We start from the raw sequence: 13,849 nt of genomic DNA, 5'->3' as shown, positions 1-13,849 counted from the left end.
CCAGTCACTCCTATTGTGTAGAAAAAGATGCTTCACTGCTTAAGTATTGTAAGAAAAGACTGGGAACAAGCAGATTAATTTGGTTGTGAGACCAGGAGGTTATGAGCAAAATGTTCTCCTGTGCAAATGAAATAGAAGCTTCCCTTCCCTTCCCTTGCCTTCACTTAACCCTATATTATTGGATACGTACCAGGTACTAGAGATTCTCTCCCTGGGTAGTCTGGCTTAGAATGGCTCCCCAGGCTCTAGCCATCTGCATAGCTGCTAGAGGAAAAAGCTGTTTCAGTTGGCTCCAAGAAAGTCTATGGGAATTATAATATATTCATAGAAAAGAGTGTGGAGTGCCCACTTGCACAGTGGAAGATCCACAATAATACACCTGGGTCTATGATAGCACCTTCCTGAACTTGGGCCACTTCCTCTTTGAGGTTTATGAGGCCAAAGGGATACACACAGAGGCTGCCTTTGTTTGTGATTACCTGGGAATTAGATGGGGTGTCATTCCCCCTTATATCCTTTCACTACAGCTTGTTCACTTTTGAAAAGGTGGAAAACTAAATTCTGTATTGCAAATGTCAAGTCAAATATGCTATATAACCAAGAAATATCAGTATAGAATATCATGTATTCTACACAAAGCTACGTTTTCAATATAATCCCCATAATTATTTCACTCATCAGAGAAATGTTTCCAGCTGAGACATAAAACCTTAGTCAATACATTAAGAAAAAAAAGAAAAAAAAGCCTTTTTCTTCCCAGTCATGGGGACCAGATTGTCTCTATTATTCATCAGGGCCTAGCACAGCACAATGTTGAGCACAAGCTCGAGGTGGGCAATAAATCCTTGTGGAATTGAGTTATATGGGAGTCAATTATTCGGTCACAGCACTGGATTAGGAGGTTGAGTTCTTGATAGATTTACTTTCAGTTGACCTGTGTGACATTTGGTATTTGGTTTTGCAACTTTGTTTTCAGTTTTTTCCATGCACCAATACTCCTAGAATTTTGCTTTTGCCTCTTTTCTTCTCTTTCATCTTTTCTTTTTTTCTTCTTTTTTTGTGGAAAGCATACATCCATATAGAAGACCTCCCTCAATACATTCCAGATCTGAGTTGCAGCACTTAGCTTAGCTTGTGAAACACTCAGAAGACTTGATTAGTATCATCCTATGGACAAAAGTCCTTAAGTAACTTAGAATGGATCCTTTATTTTTCAAGTAAATGAACTCTAAAATATGAGGACTTCTGAGGTGAAAAGAAAGTGTACGAACCCAAGAAATATTTTAAATGAATCTTGTTTTCCGTCCCTGTGTTCTGAGTAACATCTGTATTCACCCCTGCCTTTGCATTGATTGGAAACCTTTAGTATTCTTTGTACTCTCACAGTCTGATTTCTCAGAACTGCCTGTCCCAGTCTAGGCAGTTGTTTCATTAAACAAATGTTATTAAACAATTTTTTGAGTATGTGTCTTGTGGGGAGGGAAGGATGGGGGGTTAAATTCATCTATTTTTAGCCAACAATATTAACAAGAAGTGTTTGAAATGTTTCTGAAACCATAGTGTCATAATAAAAATAAAAATAAGGTGGAGACTGGGTTGTAATTAACACAGAGCTTTTCCATCCAAGATAGAGCTTAAAGGCCTCTGTTTGTTGCATCACTTTAAAAACAAACCCTACTGCCAGGGATTTCCAATGGCAACTTTACCGTGCTTACCCAAATGGAGGTAATTAACAACCCTTCTCTGTGTTAAATTAGGTATCCACAGAATTGGGAAGCTTCAGATATTTATTGTAAAGCAGAGCCTCTTTTCTTGTTAATCTCCTAAGACAGCAGACTAGTGACTCGCACCCATTAGAACAACTGAACTAAGTAGCTGAATGACAGGTTCTGAGGCCCCTAAGAAGAAAAAGCAGTCTGGATTAGAGCTGCTTAACAGACCACTCACTGAGGCATGCTCCCTCCCCACGCCCATTTCCTATCCCAGAAAACAACAAACTTCAGATGACCCGCCAAAAACGACTACCTTTTATACTTGTAGTTGAATTATTTCTTCTCTGTTTAAAATTAAATAATGCAAGTTATTTTGTTGCTTTAGAGTGGAGGATTACCTCTTCCTAGACATCTAGTTGAAAAACTAACTGGTGTAGAAGGGAAATGCATCTCAAATAGATACAATGACATTCTTGTAATTGCCTCATTTGAAATTGCAGCCTTTCCCTGTGCTAATTGTCATCCCTCAGCCAATTTGGTACATTAAAGTAGATTGTTATTAAAAACAAAATTAAATCCATTGCCAGCATCTTTATTCTCTATCAGAAGAAAAATGTTAAATAAATGCAAATATGCCAGTTTTGCTCTTAACGTTGCCTGAAGTTGCAAGGATGAACTTTGACTTGAAAGATAATGAGTTACCCACTGTTGGAGGATTTGAGGTTTGGGTTGGATAATCCCAGATGATGTTGGAATAGATAGAATTTAAAGTTCCTTCTAACCCTGAAATTCTATGGTTATAAAATCTATCCTTTTCTTGAAAGAAGAAATATTAAAGGTGTTTGCAAGGAAATGGTAGCATAATGAAAGGGGAAACACAAAAATGATTTTTTTCCTTAATAAGCAATCACCTCACTTGGTAATAGTTTTTCTTCTTAATTGCTTGTTTGTTTGTAACAAATGCGGTGTTGTAATCAAGTGGCTTTTACAATAATAAAACACTTCTCTCAATTAAACTGTACTGCGAGGAATTCAAAGATGAACAGACGTGTTCCTTCTTTTAAGACGCTGATTTATAAGCATCCCTTTAAAAATTTACTTCTCTTTCTGATGATAAAAGTAACGCACATTTATTGCAGAACATTTGGAAACTACCAGGGACTATAAATAACCCAGAGTTGCCCCACCAGAGATTATTCTTAATATTTTTGGCATATTTCCTTCATATATATATTCATATTCACATTCATACTAATTTGTCGTATTCTAATTTAACCCTTTCTTTAATGTTTATAATATGATTATACTACTTTTTAACACATGAATTGTCTCCAAATAAAAGCCAAAGTGATCCATTTGTTAATTTTTTTTAATCCTACCCCGCTGAAATGGACAAAGAGGAGCCCATCTCAATCGGGGAGGGGATCAAAGAGTTATCCTGTTCTCTTGATCAATTACGTAGCAATCAGCCATGATAAAAAGCCCAAATTACCAAATTAACAAAAAGAATTTTATTTAGTGGCCATGTATAAAAGCTAAATGGACAGTTGGAGACAGACAACAAAAACTAATATAAAACTAAAAATGTGAAAATTCAGCATTTAATGAAAATGAGAGCTTAGAAAAACTAGTATCCAGATTTATTCAGACTGAATTTCTGCCCTGGGCAATTAACGAATCATCCTTTAGTTCCCCTTTGTGTCTGTGCATCCAGCCTCATTGTCCTTGGTAGTAAATTATGTACACCCCCTGTTTCCAAATATTCAAATATAGTATGTGTCATAAAGTACGTAATTTGGGTCCTGTATATAAATTCTAGCCAGGGAATGGCTTGTAGTCATGATAAATATTCTATACAAGTTGTGTAACATAGACAAAGAAAACTACAAAAAAAAAATACAGAGAAACAAAAAAATTCCCATTCCTTTTGTGATTCTGATGTATTTCCCTTTGATTCTTTGCTTCTACATTGAAATAGACTTAGTGGGTAATATTGATAATTACAGCTAACAGTGACCAGGTGATATGGTTTGACTAGGTCCCCACTCAAAATCTCATCTTGAATTGTAGCTCCCATAATTCTCACATGTTATGGGAGGGATCCCGATGGTTTTATAAAGGGGAGTTCCCCTGCACACGATGTCTTGCCTGCCACCATGTAAGACGTGACTTTGCTCCTCCTTTGCCTTCCACCATGATTGTGAGGCCTCCCCAGCCATGTAGAACTGTGAGTCCATTAAACCTCTCTTTCTTTATAAATTACTCAGTCTTGGGTATGTCTTTGTTTTTGTTGTTGTTTCGAGACAGGGTTTCACTCTTGTCACCCAGGCTGAAGTGCTGTGGTGCAATCTCGGCTCACTGCAACCTCCGCCTCCCAGGTTGAAAGGATTCTCCTGCCTTAGCCTCCCAAGTAGCTGGGATTACAGGCACCCACCACCATGCCCAGCTAATTTTTACATTTTTAGTAGAGATGGGGTTTTGCCATGTAGGCCAGTCTGGTCTGGAACTCCTGACCTCAGGTGATCCACCCACCTCAGCCTCCCAAAGTGTTGGGATTATAGGAGTGAGCCACCGTGCCTGGCCTGTTTTGTTTTGTTTTTGTTATTGTTTGTTTGTTTGGGGTGTGTCTTTATTAGCAGTGTGAGAACAAGCTAATACATCAGAAGTTCTGTTTCTTCATATCAGCACAGAGAAAAGTGACTTTCCCAGTCCAGTCTATCATATTCTCAAATTACTTTCTCTAACCTGTGAAACAAGACCTTCTTGGTGAACTTTATCAGGCCAGTTATTTCTGAACAGAATTACCACTCTGTGGTGGCCTGGCTAAATGTAATGTATTTACAATAATTTGAAAAGATTCCTCCAGGACTTTTATAAAGACAGATGATATTAAACTGAACAAATAGTGCTAGGTAAGAGTAAATTGTTCAGTTTTTTTCACAGAAGCCCTGTAGATTTAGCAAACCCTCCCAGACACAATGTCAAATTTCTCAGCAGGTTTCTTGGTTTTAGCTCTTCCCCCTAAGCAGCAATTAACAAAGTATTAGATGTTATAAAAGTTATTTCTTTGTTATTCTACCTGGGTTGACTACCAGAGAAAATCCCTGAACATTTTACCAATTGCTCAACAGATTTTCATCTAAAACTAGAGCGGATTGGCCAGGTACAGTGGCTCATGCAGGAACATTGCTTTAGCCCAGGAGCTCAAAACCAGCCTGGCCAATAGAGTGGGATCCCCATTTCTAAAAAAGTAATATCTTTTAAAAAATTAGTCATGGTGGTGCGTGCTTGTAGTCTCAGCTACTTGGGAAACTAAGGACGGAGGATTGCTTAAGTGCAGGAGGTCAAGGTTGTGGTGAGCTATGATTGCGCCACTGCACTCCAGCCTGGAGGACAGAGTAAGACTCTGTCTCAAAAATTTAAAAATAAAATAAAATAAAATTAGAAAGGATAGGTATGTGTGGGAGGGAGACTGGTTAACCAGGGTGCATGGGATCATGTAGGGGTTGTCTTTCATTTGAGTTCTTCTCCGTTTCTTTAAAATGTCTGATTATATATATTAGGTCTCAATGGCTTCATTATTACTATTATTTTAATTCATGTTAAATTTTATAAATATGAAAAATAATTGACAAGCCTAGAATCTCTTTTCTGTCTATATTAGAAATTAAATTCTATTTAGTACTTAACAAGCAATACAGGCATACATCTCACGTAATCCTTACTGTAATTAAGGATGAAATTAGGTAACATAAGAAAAGCAGATGTAAGTTCTTATTCTCCTTTTACACATAAGGAAATAAATTCAGACTTTTCGTAAGTTGCCCAGAATCATGCAGCTAATAAGATTCAGAACTAAAAATATAATACCTGTCTTCTGATTCAAATGTTTCATATCCAGGTGCCCATATACTAATAATTTTTAACTTTTTTAATGGGATTAAATGAGATAAAATTGAGTCTTATTGTATAGAATTGATCAAAAACAGCAAAATTTCATCTGGGTGCGGTGGCTCACGCCTGTAATCCCAGCACTTTGGGAGGCCAAGGCGGGTGGATCATCTGAGGTCAGCAGTTCAAGACCAGCCTGACCAACATGGTGAAACCCTGTCTCTACTAAAAATACAAAAATTAGCTGGGTGTGGTGGTGGGCACCTGTAATCCCAGCTGCTTGGGAGGCTGAGGCAGGAGAATCACTTGAACCTGGGAGGCGGAGGTTGCAGTGAGCCAAGATCGTGCCATTGTACTCCAGCCTGGGCGTCAGAGCAAGATTTTGTATCCAAAAAAAAAAAAAAAAAAAAAAAAAAAAAAAAAAAAAAAGCAAAATATCTAAAAAGGCACCTAAAATGATAGACAATTTAAAATTTATAGCTTGACATATTTCTGTAAGTGTTTTCAGAGCCACTGGGGCCACAGAAGTCCAAGTCAAGGCAATTTTTAGTACTAAACAGTTGACTTTTTTCTGGTACACATCACAGCTGCTGCTGTACAGAGAACTAACATGTGTACATGACTAGTCCAGGGCTGGAGGAACATGCGAGGGGACTGTTGGAAAGGAAAAGCTTTTGCTCTTCCTCTAGGTTTGGTAAATGAGGGACTGCAAACAATAATAATGAAAGATTAATAAGAGAAGAGGTACACAATTTTATTTTATTTTATTTACTTATTTTTTTGAGATGGAGTTTCACTCTTATTGCCCAAGCTGGAATGCAATGGCTCGATCTCGGCTCACCACAAACTCCCCGTCCCGGATTCAAGTGATTCTCCTGCCTCAGCCTCCCAAGTAGCTGGGATTACAGACATGCATGACCACGCCCAGCTAATTTTGTATTTTTAGTTGAGACTGGGTTTTTCCATGTTGGTCAGGCTGGTCTCGAACTCCTGACCTCAGATGATCCACGCACCTCGGCCTCCCAAAGTGCTGGAATTACAGGCGTGAGCCACCGTGCCCGACCCCACAATTTTATTACTATTTATATGCACAACAGCTTGTAGAAAATCAGTGAATCAAAGAACTGGTTAGACTAGGGGGTTTATAAACCCTTCTTAACCAAAGAAAGACGGTTTGGTCATCAAAGAGTGGCGAATTGTGGAGAAGTGACTAGAAAATGTATGAGAGGAACTAATGGAAAGTATATTAGTTCATTCTCACGCTGCTATAAGGACATGCCCAAGACTGGGTAATTTATAAAAGAAAGAGGTTTAATTGACTCACAGTTCTGCAGGGTGTGGAGGCCTCAGGAAACTTACAGCCATGGCAGAAGGAGAAGCAAACACATTCTTCTTCACATGGCAGCAGTAAGAAGTGCCAAACAAAAGGGGGAAAAGCCCCTTATAAAACCACCAGATCTTGTGAGAACTCATTTACTATCATGAGAACAGCATGAGGGTAACGGCCCCCATGATTCAATTACCTCCGACCAGGTCCTCTCACGACACATAGGGATTATGGGGACTACAATTCAAGATGAGATTTGGGTGGGGACACAGCCAAACCACATCAGAAGATAAGGACTATTTTAGTAAGTTTTGTTTATGCAAAGTCATCTCTGTGTTGATTCCCTATCTTTATAACATGGGTCACATTTTTCTTCCTGGTGGTGTGGGGGAGAGGGCACCTACCTCAAAGAAAAATTTTGCTCTGCTTTTAGATGTACAAGGGAAAGACAGAGAACGGTTCCAGCATCCATTGATTATCAATTGTCTTCAGCTCAAAATAATCCTTATGCCAAAGTAGCATATTTTGGGGTGGCATATTTCAACCTCCTTTATCTCTACCCTGCTGGAACTGTCCAGGGAGTTGCATATCTCAAAAGCTGAGTTGGTGGCTATAAAGAGGAGATTTGGGTTAGTTCCTGAGAGGTAAGAGACCTGCAAAGGGAAAGAAGAACATAGATCAGAATGAGAATAAATAAGCAGAAAAAAGCAAATTTCAGCACATTCCCACTGATCTTACTAAACCAGGCTCCCAGTACTGGAAATAGGTCAGTCAACTTCAACAGTTGTATCTCATTTCAGGAGGCAGCATGCAGGTGGGAGTAGGGCACCCCTCTGAAGTTTGGCCTTTATGCTATGTGAATAATCACACACTTAAAGAGAGGCATTTCTATGAAAACAAAAGAAAAACAAAGATTAATGGTTGGAACAGACTCTAAAGCCAGTTTTTGAGTCCAGAAGGCAGTCAGTTGACAAGATTTCTAAATGTTGGATTCAAGGCTGGGTGTGGTAGCTCACATCTATAATCCCAACATTTTGGGAGACTGAAGTGGGAGAATTGCTTGAGGCCAGGAGTTCTAGATCAACCTGGGCAACACAGTGTGACCCCATCTATAATAAAGTCAGCCATATGTGGTTGTATGCACCTGTGGTACCAACTACTCGGGAGGCTGAGGTGGACGGATCGCTTGAGCCCAGGAGGTCTAGGCTGCAGTGAGCCATGATCACACCACTGCCCTCCAGCCTGGGTGACAGAGTGAGATCCTGTCTTATAAAAAAAAGAAAGATAGATAGATAGATAGATAGATAGATAGATAGATAGATAAATGTTGGATGAAGTATCTTTAGATGGTGGATTGAGGATGATAGGGGCAGTCTCAGTCACGGGCATTTCCTAGAGTTTGAAGGAACATCTGCTGGTAAGCTTCGTGAGTGGTCCAAACTACAATAGTGATAACTCCTTTGAAGCTATATTCAGTTGTCCAACTTCAGTTTCCAGGGCTCCAAGAATAGGGCAGTTGTGGTTCTCAGTGATGCCAAGTCACAAGTGTGAGAGAAGACTAGAAACATTAATTACAAGATGGCAGGATTCAGTTTACAAAGGGGGGAAATATCTCAATTATAATGAACATTCACAAGGGTGGGTTATAGTTTTCCATTAAAACATAAAATTTCTCTCTACAATCACCCCCAATGTGATCAAAAACAATCAAAGTATGTCTGTTTGTGTTTGCCAACTGAGTCTAGTCTCATTAAACTTGGCCTGATTATTTACATAATAAGTGCAGCAAGAATAGTAATTTAGCACGTAGGCTTTTTTGTGTTTGTTCTTCTGGAACTTTTAATAAGGACTCTCAGAATAGACTTTTAAAAGCTCTTGAGAGTAGTAAGCCAAGCCAAGAACTAGCCATTAGACTCTGTCTGTAATACTTATACATTGGGGTGAATTTCCTGTCTCTTGAGGACTCCAAAACATTCTGAGTTTCCTGGGCCTGCCAGAAAGTGACCTTCCTTACCCACCTGTAAGGCTAGGAACCCTATAAACCAGATACCAGTCTTACTCTTCCAAGGGAGCTTTGTAAGCATTGGTGCCACATAGTTAACCTTAGTTCCTTAAAACCATTGGGTTATATATGATTCCACACACATTATTCTCAAACATGACACTGCAGTCAAAGCCTTAGTAGGACAGCCCATGTTTCCAATTGTGTTCTGTTCCAAGGAGAAGAGATTCTTACAGAACTTAGGCAAGTAACTATATTGCCATGAAAATTGGAATACTCAATAAGCATTTCTGAATTTTGGAGAGATCAGGTAGGGGTAAAAGATAAATATATCATTTTTGTTTATGAAGACATAATCTATTAAATTGTTGTGAATTATCGTTAGCTTTAGAAAGGTTTCCTGACATCCAGAACATAGAACATTAAATAACCAGCAAGGTTTCAATCAAAAAGGCCATAAAAATTATAATTGTTTTTTATCAGTTCATTCAGTCCCATGTAATTAATTCTTGTTCTGCTTGATCTTAGGTTAGTGGATTTATGAATCTATCAGTTTCTCCATTAGTTCTGGAAATCTTTACTGAGTTCAGCAGTATAATCTTAAAGTTATTTAAGCAAAGTCAGCAGAAGCCTGTACTCCAGAGTACCTGCCATGGTTTTGTTCATGAATTTCCAAGATGCTCTTTCTTTGTTGAAGATGAGGCATGCTGGCCTACTGCTGACTGCATGAGCCTTCAGAAAAGCATCAGCATAAAACAGTAATTATCTGTGAATGACAATGACTTAAAATGGACACGCCTAAAGATCTGATGAGAGTTCATTAGAAGTCAATTGATAAGGACATTTGGTTGTTTCTCTGACATACAAGCATTTTAAGATAATAACCTGATACTAAGGACATCTCACAAACAGCAAGGACATTGACAGATTTCTAGGAATTTTATACAATTTCTGAAAAATCATTATAACCATACAAATATAACCCAGGAATGGTTAAATGTATTTTCTTTATTTGACAATGCTTCCCATGCAATTTAACATATAAAATAAACTCATCTCTCTTTTTACAAAGTGAGGGAACAAATCCTTTGAGAGTTTTCCAGGGGTCCTCTGGGAAATTCCAGAGTCAAGTTAAGGTCAGGAAGACTTCATTTACAATTTGATTTAGGGAAGTTGTGAAAAACGTGAACAGGTTTGAACATTTGATTAAATGGGATCACAGATCACTATGAAACAATACTTAGTTAGCTATTTAACCAAAATGACAATAAAAGATGTTCAAGATAAATATGGAAGATAACATAACCATAAAAAACTTTAGCTCTTTCAACCTTAAAAAAAAACTTGGTTTTCTGAAATAATCAAAGACGTGGTAAGTGCAACATAAAACACAGAATATTTGTTTTTCTAGGTGTATCAATCAAGAGGTAAAAAGCATTTCATAATCTCTTACCAAGAATGGACTACTGGGTACAGTGGTTCAGGCCTGTAATTCCAATGCTTTAGGAGGCTAAGGTGAGAGGATTGCTTGAGGCCAGGAGTTCAAGACCATCTTAGGCAATATAGTGAGACCCTGTCTCTCTAAGAACAAAAGAATAGATTAATAAACCAAGAAAACTTGCTCATTTAAAAGTAGTTTTGCATCAGTATACTACGTTCTAGTCCATTCTTGCATTGCTGCAAAGAAATACCTGAGACTGGGTAATTTACAAAGAAAAGAGGTTTAATTAACTCACAGCTCTGCAGGCTGTACAGGAAGCATAGCAGCTTCTGCTTCTGCAGAGGCCTCAGGGAGCCTCCAATCATGGCAGAAGGTGAAGGCAGAGTAGGCATCTTACATGGCAGGAGCGGGGGCAACAGAGGGTAATGGATCAGGTGCCACACAGTTTTAAATGACAAGATCTCATGAGGATTCAGTCACTATCATGAGGACTGTACCAACGGGGATGGTGCTAAAACGTTCTTGAGAAATCTGCCCCCATGATACAATCGTCTCCCACTAGGCCCTACCTTCAACACTGGGGATTACATTTCAACATGCGATTTGGTGGGGAAACACATTTAACCCATATCAACTACTAAGCTCATTCTTTAAAACCTTATAAATAGAACCATTCAGTCTTAGCCAGCTTGGCCACACAATGTAAGATTCTCTCTCTCTTCTCTTCTCTCTCTGCCTCTCTCTTTTTCATGAGGCTTTACAACTTTCTTTTTTTTTTTTTTGAGATGGAGTCTTGGCTCTGTCACCCAGGCTGGAATGCAATGGCAGGATCTCGGCTCACTGCAACCTCCGCCTCCCAGCTTCAAGCAATTCTCCTGCCTCAGCCTCCTGAATAGCTAGAATTACAGGCACCAACCACCATGCCCAGCTAAGTTTTGTATTTTTAGTAGAGACAAGGTTTCACCACGTTGGCCAGTCTGGTCTTGAACTCCTGACCTCGTGATCCATCCGCCTCAGCCTCCCAAAGTGCTGGGATTACAGGTGTGAGCCACTGCACCCGGCCCAACTTTCTATATCAATTCAGATTTTTGTCCTTTATTTTCATCTTTCTCATTCTGCAACAAGCTTTGGATGACCTCTAAACTACTCTAGGATAAAAGTCACTGTCATTTTTCTTTAACAAAAACACATCTCACTCTCTTTGTATGCTTTGCCTGTGGAGTTTTGTTTCTTCATCCTATTATTACTGGTAGTTCATTTACATATATTAGATTTCTTAACCCTTAGTAACATTAACTTTCAGTGAAAATGAAGAAATAAACAATTATAAACTGTCAGTTACATACATGCATTCTGTGCAAGATTAGCACAGGTATAAACACATCCTTTCATAATTTCTAGAGGCATGTTTCCTAACAGTACAACTTCTCAATGTGTTAAAAGAGCATGTTTATTAACAGATCCAAATACCTTTAGTCTCTGCCAAATTAAGAAGTCAAAAGTAGCCAGGCATGGTGGTTCATACCTGTAATCCCAGCACTTTGGGAGGCTGAGATGGGCGGATCATGAAGTCAGGAGATCGAGACCATCCTGGCTAACACGGTAAAACCCCATCGCTATTAAAAATACAAAAAAAATTAGCTGGGCGTGGTGGCGGGTGCCTATATTCCCAGCTACTCAGGAGGCTGAGGCAGGAGAATGGTGTGAACCCGGGAGGTGGAGCTTGCAGTGAGTGAGCTGAGCTCGAGATCACGCCACTGCACTCCAGCCTGGGTGACAGAGCAAGACACTGTCTCAAAAAAAAAAAAAAAAAAAAAAAAAAAAGTAAATAAACTTAAGTAGATAAACTTTAGTAATTAATATTTTGGTATTTTATTTTCTTTGAAATTATCTACATATTTCATGAATATCCATCATTTAACTTAATATAACTTTAAGATTTCAAGTAACCAAAAAGATGTTGGAAACTATTTTTAAGTCACTGTACTATAAAACACAATTATTGTTGAAATAAAGTTTGTCAGAGTAATGACTCAATCTGATTAAAATGCAATCTATAAGTTTAATAGTCTTAAACCTCAGTAGTTATAATATTAGTTTGACTAGTAAGCCCAAGTAGAATAAAATGTGTGATATTTCATGTTGACAACTTGAAGACATAACTCTTTTTAAGTAAAGCAATAATATTAAAGTGTTAGTAGTGGTGAATCCATACAGGTGTGCAGCATCCTCACATCTTGCCTACTTAGAAGAAAGAGTTCAACTGACTGACATAGGCAGAGTGAGAGACTGAGGCAAGTATTAAAGCTAAGTGAAAGTTTATTACAAAGTTTTAGAGCAGGAATGAAAGGAAGTAAAGTGGAAGAGGGCCAAGCGGGCGACTTGCGAGATCAAGTGCACGGTTTGACCTTCTGACTTGGGGTTTTATATGCTGGCATGCTTCTGGGGTCTTGCGTTCCTTCTCGCCTGATTCTTCCCTTGGGGTGTGCTGTCCACATACTCTGTGGCCTGCCAGCACTTCAAAGCGGCCTCATGCGCAGTGTGTTTACTGGAGGTGTACGCAAGCCCACTTGAGGTATTTTTTTCCCTTAGCATGTCCAGTGTTCCTAGAGGAAGTTCATCCACCATTTTGCCTTTTAGTGCACATGCTCGATCCCACTCACCCAACTCCTGAGATCTTAGCAGGAAGCTGCTGATCAACAGTTTCAGGCTTTTTCTATTTATTGGGAGACTGCCTTTCCCTGGTGCCAGCTGCAACGAATTATTATTTTAGAGAGACAGTTAAGGGCTGCCTGTCCATCACCTGATGGTCGCCTGACATTCCTGGTTGTGGGGAAAGGGAACCCTCTCCTGCCCTGTTCATGTCTGACTAGCCACCTGCTGTAACAAAACTAGTTTTATTTACCAAAGATTATCTTACATCAAATAAACTTGAAAATATGTTGGTTACATTTAACCACTAAATAATATATTTGGTTATATTTCTGAGTGTTTTAGCAATACTCATAAGTGCTTTTTAAAGCCAACTTAGAATAGAACTCATTTATTGGTAATACCATCTGGAAGTGAGGAAATGTCACGTATGTACAACATACATACATATATACACACATAAACATACAATGATTTTATTTCAAGATTTAATTTATTTAAAGACAGAAACAAATAGGGATTATTTATTTTAAGATTTTAGCCACAGGTCAGGTGTAAATATAGAAACGCAGAACTCACAAATTTATATGAGCTGGCATTTTTGTCTTTTTAAAAAAATCTGAATTGTATTTCTGGCAGATGGAACAAGTGAAAGTTACCTGTTCAGTGAAGGCTAAAGCTTTTTATCAATATTTGTGGGGGAGACTTAAACAATTTTTTTCTTGACATAATAATTTAATGTAGACAGTAGCATTAGTCTCAGGTTATTGTTTTAGTCAACAGAAAATAAAGCTAGGTGGCTTTTGGGCTGGAAATCAAAGTTA

At 38.6% G+C, this 13,849-nt stretch overlaps 2 protein-coding genes across 6 annotated transcripts in view; both read left to right on the top strand.

Annotated features, from left to right (window-relative positions):
- Positions 1–13,849, top strand: part of NRG1 (neuregulin 1) — a 1,132,381-nt gene that overhangs the window by 852,516 nt on the left and 266,016 nt on the right. The gene's annotated exons all lie outside the window — the stretch shown is intronic.
- The window catches only part of MAK16 (MAK16 homolog), a 1,030,778-nt gene continuing 1,018,413 nt past the window's right edge, over positions 1,485–13,849 (top strand). The window contains exon 1 of the mRNA XM_050802545.1: positions 1,485–1,494. The gene's annotated coding sequence lies outside the window, so the exon portion shown is untranslated. The remainder of the gene's footprint in view (positions 1,495–13,849) is intronic.

The sequence above is a fragment of the Macaca thibetana genome, chromosome 8 (assembly GCF_024542745.1).
Source record: "Macaca thibetana thibetana isolate TM-01 chromosome 8, ASM2454274v1, whole genome shotgun sequence".
Classification (NCBI taxonomy): domain Eukaryota; kingdom Metazoa; phylum Chordata; class Mammalia; order Primates; family Cercopithecidae; genus Macaca; species Macaca thibetana.
The sequence above is the reverse complement of the archived record's forward strand: the minus strand, read 5'-3'. Positions and strand labels throughout refer to the sequence as shown.